Source organism: Diadema antillarum, unplaced genomic scaffold, assembly GCF_040938485.1.
Source record: "Diadema antillarum isolate AM-2024a unplaced genomic scaffold, OU_Dant_1.0 seq00000954_RagTag, whole genome shotgun sequence".
NCBI classification, from domain to species: Eukaryota; Metazoa; Echinodermata; class Echinoidea; order Diadematoida; family Diadematidae; genus Diadema; species Diadema antillarum.
Window position 1 is genome coordinate 90,562 of NW_027271802.1, and position 17,433 is coordinate 107,994.

At 37.0% G+C, this 17,433-nt stretch overlaps 1 protein-coding gene across 1 annotated transcript in view; it reads left to right on the forward strand.

Moving 5' to 3' along the window:
* LOC139741806 (GDP-mannose 4,6 dehydratase-like) overlaps positions 1–17,433 on the forward strand; it is a 103,487-nt gene that overhangs the window by 1,060 nt on the left and 84,994 nt on the right.

The following is a 17,433-nucleotide window of genomic DNA, read 5'->3' on the forward strand; positions in this document are numbered from 1 at the left end:
TTTTATATGTGATAGATAGATCTCTATACCACTTCTTAACGTATATCACATCAAGGTCTATATTTATCAAAAGAACACGCTCTGTAATGGTATTGTATATCACTCAATGCAGTTAACATAACATCAGAAAGATATATCGCTAGGCCCTTCTGTGCACCCAGTCACACCCACTACATGGTACATGCGTGATGATACAGCTGGTCATCCATACCTACTGTAGGTGCAAGGGGGGGGGGGGGGGGGGGGGGCAATGCTTTGATATTATCGATACAATGGACCCGGTGATTTAGAACTGTTAATAGAAGCAATAAATGTTGAAAGAATGCTGAAGTCATTAAAATGCATAAAACAAGGAGGAGTTGCACACTGAATATGTAAGTCATATAAATCTTTGATGATACGTCTTAACAGAAATCATAGCAGTGCTACAGATATTTGGTATACTTTTAAAGTAAAAACAAAAAAGCAAGCCCCCCCCCCCCCCTCGCCCCCAATAATGCAATCATTTTAAACACCATCCGAAATTCAACCACTGGCTACATGTAGTAATAGTAGTAATGATAATAATATTAATAGTAATAATATCTAGAAAAGCACTCTGAGGGTGCAGACCTCCACCAGGCGGGTTTTTCCACTGCTGATATTGTTCTTCCACGGAGATCAGTGATTTCCACTCATTAAATGCATGCTGAAAATAGCCCACTCTCCCAATATAGAAGCCTTGTGTTTTATATCATCAACTTTCAGCTGTGCGGCACCTCGCCCTCACCCTAGCAGAAACCAGAGCACGCACTTTAGTGCGCACATGCAAACCTCATGTGTGCCAGCTTGAACTCCCAAGTTCATTGACCCTACCTGCCAAAATATAAAAAATCTTTCATAAATTCCATAAAAATTCCTGAATCACTACTAGAATGTAATCATCTGTTCCTTGTGTCATTCTCAACCTTTCCTGTAAGTTTCATCCAAATCCATTCACAACTTTTTGAACTATTTTGCACATGGACAAACAAACAAATAAACAAACCAACCAACAAACCAACACCGAAGAAAACATAACCTCCTCCCTTGGCTGAGGTAATGATAACAATAATAATAATAATAATAATGGAGTCTTTGTATGCGCCGTGTTTGTCACACAGTGACACTCCTGGTGCAGAAAGATAAAACCTACAAAATATATGCTTTTGCATGTGGCAGAATTTTGGCATGGGAGGTCAAGCCTTGTGCAATTTTTTTCGAGGCAAAAATCTTTCAAAGCCTGGAGGTCCCATTAAGAATTGATAATAGCACCAATTAATTGCAATATGAAGTATACATGTCTGAAGAAATAAATTCTATACATGACTATCTTGAGACTGGAGGTGCATTTAGTCATGACTAAACCCTTGTGTATGTGGTGAACAGAGTGATAAGTAGATATCATGAGTGGTCATTTATACAACATAGTGAGGATTGTGTAATGATAGAATATTGGCCCTTCCAAATAAAAGTATGGTATCGCTAAAAGAAAGAAGCTACAAGTATATGACCCCCAAGTCCTTCATCTTACACCTCCACTTTACACTGTAATGGAAGTATTGAAAAGGGTTCCATTACATTTACCAACAAACAAATGAGAACCAATTAAAAAAAAAAATGAAAAAGAGGTTTATTCCATTTGCCAGAAATAATCATGGCATGAAAAGATACACATTATATGTAGCCTATAAAAGAAGTATTATTTCATAAAACATGTTCACCTGAAAGTAAACTGCCAAATATTATTTCTTTTCCACAATGATTTCGAGGCTTTTCAGTAGACACATAAAGCTGCCTACTGTGTCTCAGAGCTGCACCTCTTTTCTAAGGGAATCTTTTTGAAATATGGATGCTTTACACTCCATGCAGTAAAGCAGCTGTTAAAATTATATCATCTTGTAGTGTTCATGCTCAAAGCTATTTTCATAGAACTAAGTGTTTTGTGTGAGATGGAAAGGGTGTCCATTTTTTCCACTTAATATCATGTGGCAGAATCAGAAATTCAAGGGATTAGCTCTATCTGATAGAGCTAGAGCCAATCTCTTGAACTCCCTTAAGAGAAAGCTAGAGGTAATTCCTTGAACCCTTTGACTTGGATCTCACTCTTTAAGACCCAGTTCCATGTCAAGCTGCTGAAAGATTGGCTCTTAAATGAAACAAACACTGTACTTACTGCAAATTGCAATCACTTCAAAATAACACAAAAATTGATGCTGTCTGTGCAACTGTAGCTCAAAGCCCATTTCAGGTACTAGTGTGGTATGCGAATGTACCGGTTTATTGAAAAATTCTGGCCATGAACCACAGACAGCACTTTCTTCAGAGCAGACTGCTGGGAGAGAGAGAGAAAAAAAAAATGTTGGCACAGGAGTCTTTATGCGATCGCCCAGCTCAAAACCCACAAAGAAGTTGCAGATTACAATTCTCTCTATAATGGACCGAAATGTGTCATTTGGATTGACTGACTCCATTTCTTTAAAGGGATTTTATAGTTTTGGTTGAGACCTAATTTCAGGTTTCTAACATTTTTTGGTGAGATAATGAGAAACCACTTATGAAATATTTCATAAGAGGTTCCATGAGGAATTCAACCTTTATTTGATGAAAATTGGTTTTGAAATGGCTGAGATATCCAAAACAGAGCGATTCTAATAAAGTGTGGGACCCACCTTTTATAACGATTTCTTTGTTTTGCTTTGTTTTACTTTGTTTTTTGATGTCTCAGTCATTCCAAACCCAATTTTCATCAAATAAACTTTAAATTCTTCCTAAAATTGTATGGTCTGTACTATTTCATAAGTGTTTTTCTTGGTATCTCGCAAAAAGTTATAAGCCCAATTCTTCTCTCCACCGATACTGTACCATCCCTTTTAAGTTTGTCTTATCTGGGAGAGTAATCTCTTCTCTGTCTACTGTCAAAATTTGGTGGCTTAAAACAAAACTGAAATCTAAATATTACCAGTTTTTCTGGACCTTAGATTTTTGGACAGACACTGCTTTCACTTGGAGATAGAGTATACCATTTCATTGATAGATGACTGACTACACAGCATGCTTGATTGACCCTAATCTCTAAATCCTCTTTCCTCTCTTTTTGTATGAAACTGCACCTCCTATGTCTGGTTTAGTTCAGTCACTGTTTGAATAGGTTATAATAGCCTGATTTTAACAAGTTAATTGTCATTTTAAAAGCTTAGAGCTTACTCCTTCTAACTATGTAGAAAAGTTGAAATCCATCTTAGCCTAGTTTTGGTGGGTTTTGAGCTGAGCAGTCACACATCAAACTTCAAATCCATCAGGTCTGGCTGTACCTGTGTTACATAATTTTTTTTTTTTTCTGTGTTGTGCTATAGACATCTTGATGAATTATAAACTATACCCTCCCTGTTTGTAGTGGGTAGTGGTAGATATTTGAAGCACGATTCCACACCAACACCATATTCCAGTTACACAAGTAGCTTACACAATGTAAATAGATTTTTTAGAGGCCCCCCCCCCCAAAAAAAAAAAAAACAACAACAACAAAAAAACAAAAAAAAAAACAACAACAACAACAACAAACAAACAACATAGAGGAACAGAAGGGCATAGGTTTCATTAAAATCTGACCTAAAACAATAGTTATGGAAAGTTGAAATATCACATGTTTTCACAAGCACATATTCAAATTGGTGGACATATTGATGTTATTGCCTCAGAAGTCTTCCATTGATCTATCCATGCAAAAATTTTAGTAGAATTTTCTTAAATTGTGACATACATGTACATGTAAAATCAGAAAGATTAAGTTGTATAAATGTATCCGTTGCACAAAGTCATCATCTTCAAGCACTATGATCATGCTCAGCATATGATACCTAGCCATTCTCTGCAAGGTCACATGACTTAATTTTCCTGAGGTTGAAATAGTTAGTATAGATCAAAGTAGTATCATTCTTCAGGTTTTTCCTCAGAAGGCCCTTTATTCTTTTTTCTTTTTTTTTTCTTTTGCTTTAAGACTGATATCCAAAAATGTGTGATTACATAACATTAATCGGATTACTGTCAAACCATTTTTGATGATAAAACCTACTAGCCTATTGAGCCACTTGCCCATAGATAGCAGAGAGCAGGGTGTTGACCAAGTGAAGTGATCTACTCACCTACTAGACTATACCAACTTACAACAGAAAATAAGCAAAAGATACCAACCACTTGAGGTTTGTCCCAGTTGACTAGCACTACAAAGTAAGTTGGGAAATGATATCAACCAGACATATTGTGCCATGTGGAGAAGAAGAAGATTTGCGTAAGGAGAGTTTTATCAATGTTTTTTGTGTTCTTATTTTAACTATCTGTTTGTATTGAATATTCTAGTGATTATGCAATAATCCCTTAATATGACCTAAAGGAATGGGGGTAGAAGAAAGGAATAATCACTACCGGTATTCTCTTTCCTATTGCATGGGCGCATAACAGTATGACAAAGGACAGACGTCCAGTTTAACTAAATCCATTGGAAATTAAAACCCTGGCCTTTCCAAGCGCTCTGTGCATTGGCACATATTTCTTCTTCTGGCATACTCGATTGTTACATCACAGACATGCATGTACGATTTGTGGCAGTGCAAGCTGTGTTCACAGCTTTGGGCAGTTTGTGCAATTCACACATGCCTATTTTGCATAAATTGAGAATGTTTGTCGTTTATGACAGCAGCACTAGTGCATGCCAAATGAAGTACAACAGGTATAATGTAGAGCAGAATACCAATAAAGGGTGTTGGAACCTTGTGCTATTGTGCAACTTTTGTCGATATATGTTTGTATTTTCATTAAATACTTATATCATCTTTGTTGTCTTAAATCATTTTTACATACTTCTAACCAGAGAATAAAGTCCCTTATTTTCAATCACCCTTTTCTTTTCCTTTTTTTTTTTTTTTTTTGGGGGGGGGGGGTGGGGAGTGAAGGTGTTTGCCCTGTATATCATGTAATTCCATGGTCCAGCTTTATGTTGCCTCAAATGGTCACCTCGAAAGTTTGTCCTTTCAGTTCTGCCGACTGACCAATCATACGGTCAGTGTCCACTAGACTACCGGCCAGTGCTAGTTGTTGAGATCGCGCTAGTGCAAACTCTGTCCGAGTGCTTCATAAATGTATTGTCCTTGGTTTGCAGTTTGTAGATCCGAACATTTGTGCGATGCCAACGCCCGTGGCTAGGAGGTTTCCCAAGCTTGCACCCTGAATTGGCGATATTCTGACACATAATTTCTGTATTAGTGAAGGTCATTGACCGTCCTCAAGCTGGCTTCGTCCAAAAAAAAACAGCTTGGCAATGGCACTTCTGTACCCCTGTCTGGTACAACATGTATCATCTTGAAGGTTTGTCCTTTTGGTTCTGCTGACTGACCACTGGTACCAGTGTTCACTCGGACAGTGCTTACAGTGTACTTACCGTTGAGATCTGCAAATGCAAATCACTATTTATACTTTGTCTCACAAAAAAACAACCAGATACCTGGACTTAAATTACTGTAAAACGAGGAATGTTCACGTGCATTTTAATTTCGCGAGAGCCAAGATTCGCAAAATTAAAATGCACACGAAAGTTCTTGTCTACACTATACGAACTGAATGTTAGAGGCAACTCGCGAAAAATTTCATGCCGCGAAAAAGGCCGTGGGCTCCAGTTCGCGAAAATTTCATGCCGTGAAAATATTGTGTTTTACAGTAACCAATTATCAGTTTTCCTGCGTACACTGTAGGGATAGAGAGAGAGAGAGCTACAGTAGCAATCACACTTTGTCAATGACTGCAAGACACTAGCTTTGCAGTGGTAGTCCAGTCTTTTCTGATCACACCTCTACAATGGGCTGCACAATAGGAGTCACCAAACCAGCAGTCAGTGCCAACCAAGACTAGTGTGCAAGTTCAGCGCAAATTTTGCATTAAATGGGCCTTATAAACTCAATAACTCACCGTGCATCCTGTCCCCGTACGTGTGTTTTCAGGGAATGAGCTGTGTGTTCTGACGTATGTGTATATCCCATACAATATATTGTATACTGTAGCTGTCGTTCCCATATGAACTTAAGAATCAAGGTACCTGCTCAAAAGTCCACTCTGTAACTCTGTATTAGGTACAGGAAGTGATTCTGTGTGTTAAATCCAACACCATATACCAGGATGTCATATATGCCGTGTCCACTGCACGTAAAGTAGAAATTAACCCCCAAATATGGATTTAGTGAATGCCAAAATATTGGCTATGATGATTATAATATGGACTGTTTGCCCAGGTTAGACTCTTCAGTGTTTAATTTTAATACCACTCTACCTGAAGACCCTGCTCTTATCATCACCCCAATGTTGCAAGGTATCTATTTTTTATGCACCTTGGTCAAGAGGAACATTGTAGTTAAAATGCCTTGTCCAAGAATGAATGCACTGGGCAGGATTGGAACCCCAAACAAAAACAAGAACAACAACAAACCTGTAGCACATCCACATTTTATTTTACATTGTTTTATTTTATTTTATGGGGATGGGGTAGGAACACTACCAGTATTAGATTCAAGTAGACAAGAAAAGAGAGAAACTACACTATAGACCATACAGAGTCAGTGATCAAAACTTTTTTTTTTTTTTGCATTGGCCATGTTTTCTTGTCGTTGTCTAAACTTCAGTCTTGTATATCACTAAATGGTTGTGTCAAGGATTTCAGAGCACCTTGTCAAGTAGCTTTGAGGTATATGATATTATATCTGATATATGATATATATTCATATGTGATATACAATATATGGGGGAGGGGAATTCTGCCCAAAGAATGCTAATAAGTCAATGTAGCACCCTGTTGGGACCTCACTGAAGAGTCATATTGACCACAGCTAATGTACAAATTGTCATTTGTTTTGCACATTAAAAACCCCTATAATATGATACATTTTTTTACTTCTTGAATTTCTTCCAAATATCATCTAAATGCAAAATAATAGATGAAATGAGATTTTCCTTCAAAAGATGTAATTAGTAGTGTGAGATATTTTATGCACTAGAAAATAAGTGCACTAGTGGAGGACTTTGCATTACTTAAGACTGATGAAGATTAGGTGCCTATTTAATGTCATCCTTCTAAATTTCCTACCAACAACTGAGTCAATTATTATGACTCTTGTATTTTTCACTGCTAGGCCAACCTTACCCTCATAATCTCTGATCTGTTGTTTTTGGATTGCTGAGTTCTCAGAATTCAAACATTTCTTCTTCTCAAGGCAAAATTTGAAAAAAAGAATGGATAATATTGAGATGCTCCGTTTCACATGCATCATATCTATCCAGTAAATATCCATTAGAAAAGAAACAACAAACCATAATCACGCCAACAAGTAGACAAACAGAACAATGAAGAGCTCATTTAAAAGCCCTGCCTACCATACAGTACTTTCCTTCAAGGGCGACGAGATTTAGTATTATGGGAAACAAAAAATGATTTGAACATCTGAGCACAGCTGTTGCCGGCACCATCAAACCACTCGCAATTAATTCGCTCCTAATAAAACAATGTTGCACACTTTTGCAAGGCTTTGATTATGATTTCATCTGCCAGTGTCATATTCTTGGCAGGTGTGCAATTGAATGTGCACACTATTTTGTATAGTTTTCAAGGTTTGTGTCCATTGAAAAATTACTCATTTTATCTGATTGAATAATTGGCAGCTGTTATATAATCTGACAAAAGTTCAGAGCTTTTTGACAGTGATGTTATGTTTATGAATTGGCCAATTAAGGATTTTGAGGTCAGTTAGTTTGGATACTGTGGGTAATTGTGATACATTTGGAAGAGAAGAATGTGCATCTTGTGTTGTGATGTGACATGGTGGCCAAGTTTTCACATCCATTGGAAAATATGACAAAAGTCAGTGGAAGTTTATCAAGCATTGAAAACCATAACCATTTTTCATGTTTTATTAGAGGGGGGGGGGGGGGCGGGATGAGTTGGTGGTAGGAAGAAAAAAAAAGAAGGAGAAATTATTAAAAGTGGGTTAATGTAGAATCATGTAGCAAAAAGAAGAAGAAGAAAATAATGGCAAATATGTGGTTTTGGCATTTTTCATATTATGTATTCAATGTCTGTCTCAGAAACGTGACTCTCCCGTCATAGAGTGGATGGGGTACAATCAGAGGAAGGCGTACTACACTCCAACGTTGGGACCGTCGTGGTATCTGACTGAAAAACAATACATTCTACTTGAAATCACGTAATGGCATGATGGTGCTCATTGCAAATTAAAAATTCTATCTTGTCAGAGATGTATTATTATTTGCTGCATTCCGGAAAACTACATTGAGTAAAAAAAAATACAGGGGAAAATTTCTGTGTTTGAATGCCAGACAGAGCAATGGTTATCAGCCATTGGACTCGTAGATTGAGCATAAATTTTATAGCACATTCTTTTTCCATTGACGAGGGCGCAGGTGAGAGTTGTCAAAATGTGACAGCTACATCAAAATTAGAAGCAATTATTTAGGGGTACAGTGGAGGTTGTTTGGGATAGATATCTTTTCCTTTCACACCCCTCTTCTCCCTTTCAAGCCAGAGAAGTAAAATGTGTATTACTGTAAAATGTGGTGGATATACAGCTGTACAGCCATGCATGTGGAGTTCCAGTGCATTTTTTGTGTGTTTGTATAATGTGTCAGAATGCTTGTATACATATGTTTGATTGATAATGCAGTATGTGTCATCTTTAGCATCATAGTTTTAGCGACATTTGGTACCCTTGTCGTATAGTCATACCATCTTTTTTGAGTGTGTGATCGGTCTCATTTATATATTATCAAGTATGTGGGGCTTCCTTGACGTGCGCGCTTAGTTGACCCGACCTCTGCTTTATCACAAGACTGTGGCATGGCTGTGTGGATGTGCACATTTCTTTCACATAGTCCCCACTGCATGAGAGCTGGACTGGTAAACATCAATTCACTTCCGTTGCTCCTTGGTTTTCATGTTACAAATACAGCACGCAGTCTGAATGCTACCTTTGTCATCGCTACGTCGCAGGGTAGCATATATCGTTGTGCGCATGGCAGATTGTCGTTAAGCGCTTCCCTGCGCCTGGCAGAGTGTTGTTAGTGCACTTCCCTGCGCATGGCAGAATGTTGTTAACCCTATGCACACTCCCACGCCCTAACGACAATCTACCATGCGCAGGGGAGCACTGTAACAAGAATCTGCCATGCGCACGACGACATGTCTAAGTAATACTCCCGTATGTGTTGCAACATACATCCATGTTGATGCAGCATTGTTACAAGTGATACGTTGTAGATAATGCTGTGTCTCTCGGAAGTCGCTAGCAACCCTGCCAAAGAGGACTGCCTCGGCTGGAGAATTCCTGAACCCCAGTCCTGCTGTCCAGTCCTCTTCAGCCAGCCCTTTATCAATACCAGGCCCTCAATCGGTGGGAGATTGACTGAGAACACAAAAGGACCGGCAAACATTGCTGCCCTTTCCGAAAATCACCCCGAGACTGGACCAATATTTGCAGGATAGCTTCACCTTAATTACCCTCCGTTTGCTTCAATAAGTCTTGTGTGCTTATCACTCTCTTGTGTTATTTATGTTGTGTCCCAGTGCTCTGTGCACCCCCTCCCAGCTCCCTTTGAACATTTGGGTCTGATGTGTGCACAGGAATTTAAGGTGGGTTCTAATATGCTTACAAGCCTCATGAGAACTTTAAGCTGAATCAAGTATGACTTTTGCAATAGGTAAATACTGTATGCCAAACACTTGTTCGCATAATGATGTAGGCAAAGTTTGAGGGTGAAAGACATGCAATTTTTTTTTTTTATTATAATGGTAATCATGGTGCACATTAAACAGTAATTATTTTATGACAATCAGACGAAGTGATGAGAAAGTTAAAGACTTAAAGGGGATGGCTAGCAACTGATCAGTGGGAATCAGTGGGAATGCTGGGGGATGATTGTTCCAATCCTTGTGGGATTCATTTGAGAGTACATTATATATCTATTGTTGTGTGAAAATTATTTGCTTCAGAATGGTCTCATATTCAAGTAATGTGCAGTTTACCGGTAACGATCGCCCCGTCACTCTACAGGCATGCTAACCTGGAAACATTAAACTGCACATTACTTGAATATGAGACCATTTTGAAGCAAATAATTTTCACACAACAATAGATATATAATGTACTCTCAAATGAATCCCACAAGGATTGGAACAATCATCCCCCAGCATTCCCACTGATTCCCACTGATCAGTTACTAGCCATTCCCTTTAAAGTTTTACAAAATTTTGCCCAACATAGATGTATTGGAAATTACCAGGTACATGGGCAGTATTTAGATTAGCAAGTCAATGTACAATATGTACATTATACAATGTGCATCACAGGTCATCTTGCCTGTTGTTCATGACACAGTCTTTGGCAGTGTATAAAATTAAGCACATCACCTGTACATTACTACTAAATGGACACTGATAATCATTCAACAATTCATGAAAATGAATGTCTAAAATATTTGAAAGATTTCTTAAGAGGGAAAATACTGCATAGTAAAGGATCAATCAATTTCCATTCAAGCTTTCCTCATACGTAACATAGATATAAACTTTAAAAGAATGATTGACTAATGTATAGCAACACATCGAAATCTGTCACTGTCAGTGTCTCTGAGTGACATAAACTTGGAAAGTGTTCTACACTGTACATTACACTGTATGTATTTTTGGAAAAATCAATACAGCCAGAATTAATTATGATGAGAAACCTTGCCAAGAAAATGCCATTGAGCTGCCAAAACACACCGCACTATGCACAATACAATGTAGCTTTCACGTTCTCAGTACAGGCTAACCTTGAACAAACATTTTGAATAGCTTTAAAGGGCTTTAACCTTGCCATTGTCTTTGTAGTGAATTGTTTTTGTACAGCATCAATTGCCGTTTTGAAATAATGAGTCAGGAAAGGTTAAAGGATGAGTTGAGCCAATTGTATGTGTGGATTTGAGTGAATGTACAGCAGTATTCGTAAAACACATCAGTGAAAGTTTGAGGAGAACCGGACAATCTGTTCAAAAGTTATGAATATTTATTAAGTTTCGAGGCCGCCATCGCTGGATGAGAAGACTACAAAAATTTGTGATGTCACCGCAGGACAGTGATGTAAAGAAGATATAAACAAAATTCAGCACATTTTTGTATTTCTAGCAAAATGAAAGAGCACTTTCTTGGCTTCTTTCAGAAAGCAGAGGGAATGATATTACCCTAATATGAAAAATATACATTCCATTGACTTGTTACTGAGGGAATGTGTATTTCTTTTATATCAAATGAATATTTGTGGAATTCTCCTAATATATTTTCTTCGTATATTTGTACATATGAGACATCACAACTGTAATCCTTCATTTAGTGATGACTGCTCAAAAGTTTTTAAAAGTTTCTAACTTTTGAACGAATTGTCCAATTTTCCTCGAACTTTCAGGAATGTGTTCTGCTATTAAATATTGACTGCACTTACTCACGCCACATATATATTTGTGTGAACTTGTCCTTTAAATGCTAAATACTATGTAATTTGAGTTGTGTCTGCCGTAAATACTAATCTGTGCTCAAAAAGCTGATTATTGAAGGGTTATCATTCTCTTAAAGTGTGTAGGACCTTGTTTGATGCCAACCAATGCATTTTTGTGTGTCTAAAAGCAACCATCAATCATACAATCTGTGATTCTGTTTAGAAAGTAATGTGTGACTGAATGCAGTCCCGAGGCATCATCCATTCGAGTTTTGAGCCATTTTCGGGTGATCTTAGTTGTCCAAACAGGTTGACCTCTCAAACAAGTTTTAGGATATACATAACAAAAATGATATATTAATGAAAATCATTATATTGTAGCACATAATGATTATTAATTAATTCCCTATGCGCCTACATGTATGTCTGATTTGTGTATGTAGGTCATAGTGTCAGATGCATGCATTAAAAGAAAACTGACTGTTTGATCGACAGCTCGTGACATTTCTGTTACAGAGTATGTTGTTTTGTGGTTTGTGGTCGTTGAGGAGATTCATTCAGCGTGTGAACAGCCCGCAATCCAAAACCCGAATAGAAGCACGTTGCGCAAACACGGGATTATAAATGAGATCTATATTTGTTGCCGCCGAAAACGGATCTAGTGGTTCGCGGTGGCAGCCATGTCTTCAGCGGTCAAGACTGAAACTTTCCATTGATAAAGAAACAAGCTACTTTACATGCGTGATCTTGACCGTTCAATCAAGTGCAATTATCTATCCTATTGTGCTTTCGTAAGCCTCCTTTGCTCTTGGCAGTAGCTGGAATTTTGCTGGATCGTAACCAAACCGCAACATAATAAAACATAGAGAGCGCATACGAGGAACATTGGATGGTAGAATGACAGGCCGCGGTGACATCAGGACTAAACGTCATTGCGGGTGCCCACAATCCAACACCCAGTGCCAATTATATCGCTATGCGAGTTTCCATTCATCTTACGAAATCCCCTTTTTTCTATTTCTGATGGGAAGTTGCAGACACTGCGTAAGAAGCGTGAATGCTGTCATCCAATGGCTACTAGAATTTGCAGCACTGTATCTATGTAGCATTGTTTGTTTGAGGTTTTTTTTTTTTTTGCTTTTGTGCTTGTTTGTTTGTTTGTTGTGTTTCCATCATTGTTCTGAGAGAGCAGGGCTGCCTGTTGTAGATGACTTGCAATCACTGGCTTTTGTTGTGTCTAACTTGGACAGTAGAGGGAGCTTTTGGCAGCGCTTATGTAAAGTGCAATCCACACCATGTCCACATTGACCTTGAAGAATTCTGCAAAAGAGGAAATTTTTGCATGAGTGACTTTTTTGCGCTCCATCACAGGAGGTCACTCCTGTGATGGTGGCTTATGGCTTCGGCAGTACATATTATGTTAAAAGGAAACTGGATCACATTATGACAGACATCAAATTCACTCACACCACAGGACTAACAAACATGAAAAAAAACGACCACCTACTATTAACATAAGAGTTCTGCCCCGACAGTACACTTATCTTGAGATCAAAAATATAAATTGATATATTACATATCATAAGAAGCAAAAAAAAAAAAAAAAAATTGCAAGTTACAATGTAGTTTCATGTCATACGAAATACACATTTCCATTCTTTCATCAGACTACAACCAGACAAACAAAATGGTAGGGGTTTCATTAAAATTTAACATGAAATTCTAAAAAAAAAGGTGAAATTCAAGTCCCACATGTTTTCACTGAATAGTAATATAAGTCACAACCGCATGTATTGAGATTGGAAGGGAATGAAGCTACAGCCTCTTAAATCTCCCATTGGTTTGTGTATACCAATACGATTAAATTATGTTTTGGTTGATTTAAAGTGAATACTACAACATCTCTCACACCCAAGCAAAAAAAATAACCCTTTGCTACATTATTATGAGACTGCAATAATATGCTGCACAAGCTATAATATATTCTAATTGATATCATGTTTAAAAACAAAACAAGGAAATGAAGCGGATATCTCAAATACTCTGTCAGAACTTTCTAAGGTTATGATATCATCTCTCCTCCCCCGGTGTGGGTGTGCACTTATGGCTAATATTACTACTTTATGAAAACATCTGAAACTTAAGAATTCAGTAACTTTCTAACACCATAAAAAGAGGTAATTTTTATGTGAGTAATTTTTCAGGCTAAGGTGGGTGAAGTGATTTTTGTGTGTTTGTAATGCAACAGAATCGAAGTACATCGAGTTTTAGAGGTATAACAAATAAAAGTACTTGTGAACTTTTATTTTTGTTGTAGTTTCACATTGCCCACAATGAGCAAAAATTTCTACTCCGTGTGCTGGTGTGCGATGCATGCAGTGATTCACAAGCCAATGACAATGCAGCCACAGTATTAGAGTTTATGCACCAAAGTACTTTCAGGGCAGAGCTTAAAAATTACACCATCAAATTAGTGGGCTTCTTCTAGAAGCCTGCTGCTACTTCAGCCAATGTTCGTGTGTATTATTTTATTCATAACCTGCCTGCTCAGTGTGGGACATTCAAGCACAATAAAGTTGGGAACAATTGGGTAATTTGCATGCGATGCCATTCATTGTTCAATTCAGAGAATTCTCCTGCTCAGAGTTCAGTTCAGTTCAATTGAGATTTATTTCCATTTCCATTCATTCACAAAAAAGTATACATTATACAATCATTGTTTTATCATTTTCTAGAAAATACATCATGAAATGATCTTAAAATGTAATAGACTATACATACAATTCTATGAGAACTTTTTCATCAAAACATACAATGTCATTAAAAGTGACTTTGATATCAGATCTCCCTACACTTCTACAGATATACGACTAATTCTTAACACTGTTACAGTTGCACTTTTTGAGATGTATTTATATCACTCCCTGGTATCTCATTGCACATAACATGAATTACAGTTGAAAAGGAGTGTTCTTCCACAACATGATCCATTCAATTCACCGCCGCCCCCCACCCACCCACACACACATGCACAGTAAACACTGTCTAGATATCTATTTTGTCTAGGATTACAATGTACACGCTTGTGCTCTTAATTGTTACCCCATTAGTATTGCCATCCCATGAAGTTAAAAACCTACTCAATGAAGTGTAAATGTCAATCCTGTGTGTACCTACCAGTATTTGACCCCTCGCCCCACTCCACCCAGTAAATTTGGGTGTATGATCTGCTGGTAGTCCGTGTTTCTACCTGCCACGCTGGCACTCTTGGTGTACTGCACCACCCTCACAGACTTTTTATAAACCTACTTGATTTATATTTGATTCATATGTTAATTATTGCACAATCAACTCTCTCTTTTTCTTTTGGAGGGGGAGGGGGGGGGGGTAGAATGGGATTGGGTTACTTACAAAAGAAGAAATAAGTGTTCATATTTATTTATCTATCCCACCAACTATTCATCACCTAGGAGCTGATTTTGTTCGTGTTTTTCAAGGCTTGTTTTCATACCATAGTATTGTAAATCTGTGGAGCAGTGCCAACAAATAAAATATCTTCTTCTTTTTTCTTTTGGTGATATATGTATGAAATGTCTCTGTGCTGTGATAAAACATGTATAAACTAGGTTTTCTTGTACTCGTCTCTCAGCTTAAGGCTACTGCAGTCACGCATTCTTATCAAGGACCTTGTATAATTCAACTGAATCAATATATTGTCCCAGTGCTCAGAGTTGTTGTTATCGAAGTTTCATTTTTGTTGTTCAGAGCTACAACAGTGTTTGTACTCAAATTGATCAGTCTGAAGTGGAAATGGATGGTGTAACAAGCATTTTGTTATATAACATATTCTAAAGAAACATAATGCTATTTCATACTTTCTTCTTCTCTTCCACTGTTTTCTCTTTAATGCTAATCATTATTTTTCTTTAATATGATTATGGTGATGATGATGATGTTGGTGATGGTGATTATCTTTAATATCTTTCTATTATCAAAATTATTTTATTATCATTATTAGTCCTGTTATTGCCATCATTGTTACTATTATCATCATCAGTTGTAGTAGTAGTAGTAGTAGTAGTAGTAGTAGTAGTAGTAGTAGTAGTAGTAGTAGTAGTAGTAGTAGTAGTACGTGTAGTAGCAGTAGTAGAAGTAGTACTGTTTGTCACAGTTATAATCAAGTGGCTTTTGGTAATTATTATGATAGGTTCCTTTTCTATGTTGACTGTGATATTTAGTGTGCAGTCACACATACCGTATAAACTGCCAATGATTATGATGGCTATGTGAATAATAGTTCAATAAGTCAATTAAAAGAAGAGGGGGCTGAATCACCTTGGGGAATTCTACCACAGAAATTGACACTTTTGTGATCATCAAATTGGCATCCCTGAATTTTTGCTGCATTATAAACTTATGTTAGTGGGAGATTATTACAAATGATCTTGTTAAATTTCATCATATTGGCACTAAAAAGCTAAAAACAAATACAGAAACAAACAAACACATATACAGCAATATGTCAGTTTCAGAGAAAAAACCTGGAACTGTGATCGTCTAAAATGCATTGCCAATTTGAGTGTCAGTATTAAAGGGAAGGTATAGTTTTGGGTGAGATAGGGCTTCAGGTTTCCAACTTTTTTTTGTGACTTTTTTGTGAGATAATTAGAAATCACTGATCAAATATTAAAAAAGCATACAATTCCATGAGGAATTCAAAGTTTATGTGATTTAAAAAAAAAAATTGGTTTTGAAATGGCTGAGATATCCAAAAACAAAGAGGTTCTAATAAAAGGTGGGACCCTACCCTACCCTACTCGACCATTTCAAAACCAATTATCATCAATTTGTATTTGAATTCCTCTTTGAATTGTGTGCTCTTCAATATTTCACAAGTGATTTCTAATTACCTTGCAAGAAGTTAAAATCTGAATCCCCAATCTCAACCAAAACAAATACCATCCCTTCAAATTGGCAATTTGCAGGCTTCCAAAATTTTTGCAGCTGAACAAACTCTGATATATGAGCAACATGGGGTCATTAAAAAAAAAAGAAAAAGGAAAAGGGAAAGGAAAATTTTCCCTATGAGACACTAACAAAGAAAAATAAGAATTATAACAAAAAGATATGACAGTGAAAGAGAGAAAAGACAGAATTGAATGTATAAAGAGGAAAATAAAAGAGAGTGATGGGGATATATATGGAAGGAGGTAGAGGAAGAGAGAGATATACATGTAGATAGATAGATAGATACATAGATACATAGATACATAGATAGATACATAGATACATGTAGATAGATAGATAGATACATACATACATACATAGATACATAGATAGATACATAGATACATGTAGATAGATAGATAGATAGATAGATAGATAGATACATACATACATACATACATGTAGATAGAGATAGATTTAGAGAGAGAAAGAGAGAGAGAGATAAAGAGAGAGAGAGGGATAGAGAGACTAGACAGAGATTCAGAAAGAGACAGACCAAAAAGGAATATATTGCTATAATTATGTTTAGACAGAGTGAGAGCGAAAGAGAATGCAGAGTTTTGGTATAGCCAGTAATTTAATCGCGAAGCTCATTCTGGAATATATTGACCAAAAATACCAGCATATTTTTTAGTTCTGTACCTATTTGTACCATTAGTTCTGTACTTGACAGGCACAGTAGTACATGTGTCTTGTAATGTTGTATTAAATCCTGTCCCTGATTGGTCTACTTACCCTCCTTTTTTATTTTCCCTGAGATATAATGTGAAAGAACTTTGACTTGAACCTTTAAAACTGGGGACGTTGGATGCATTTTTAATTTGTTTGATGATGTATGCATTGTTCCAGCTGTGTGACATAAATTTGCAGTTTCAGCCCAGAG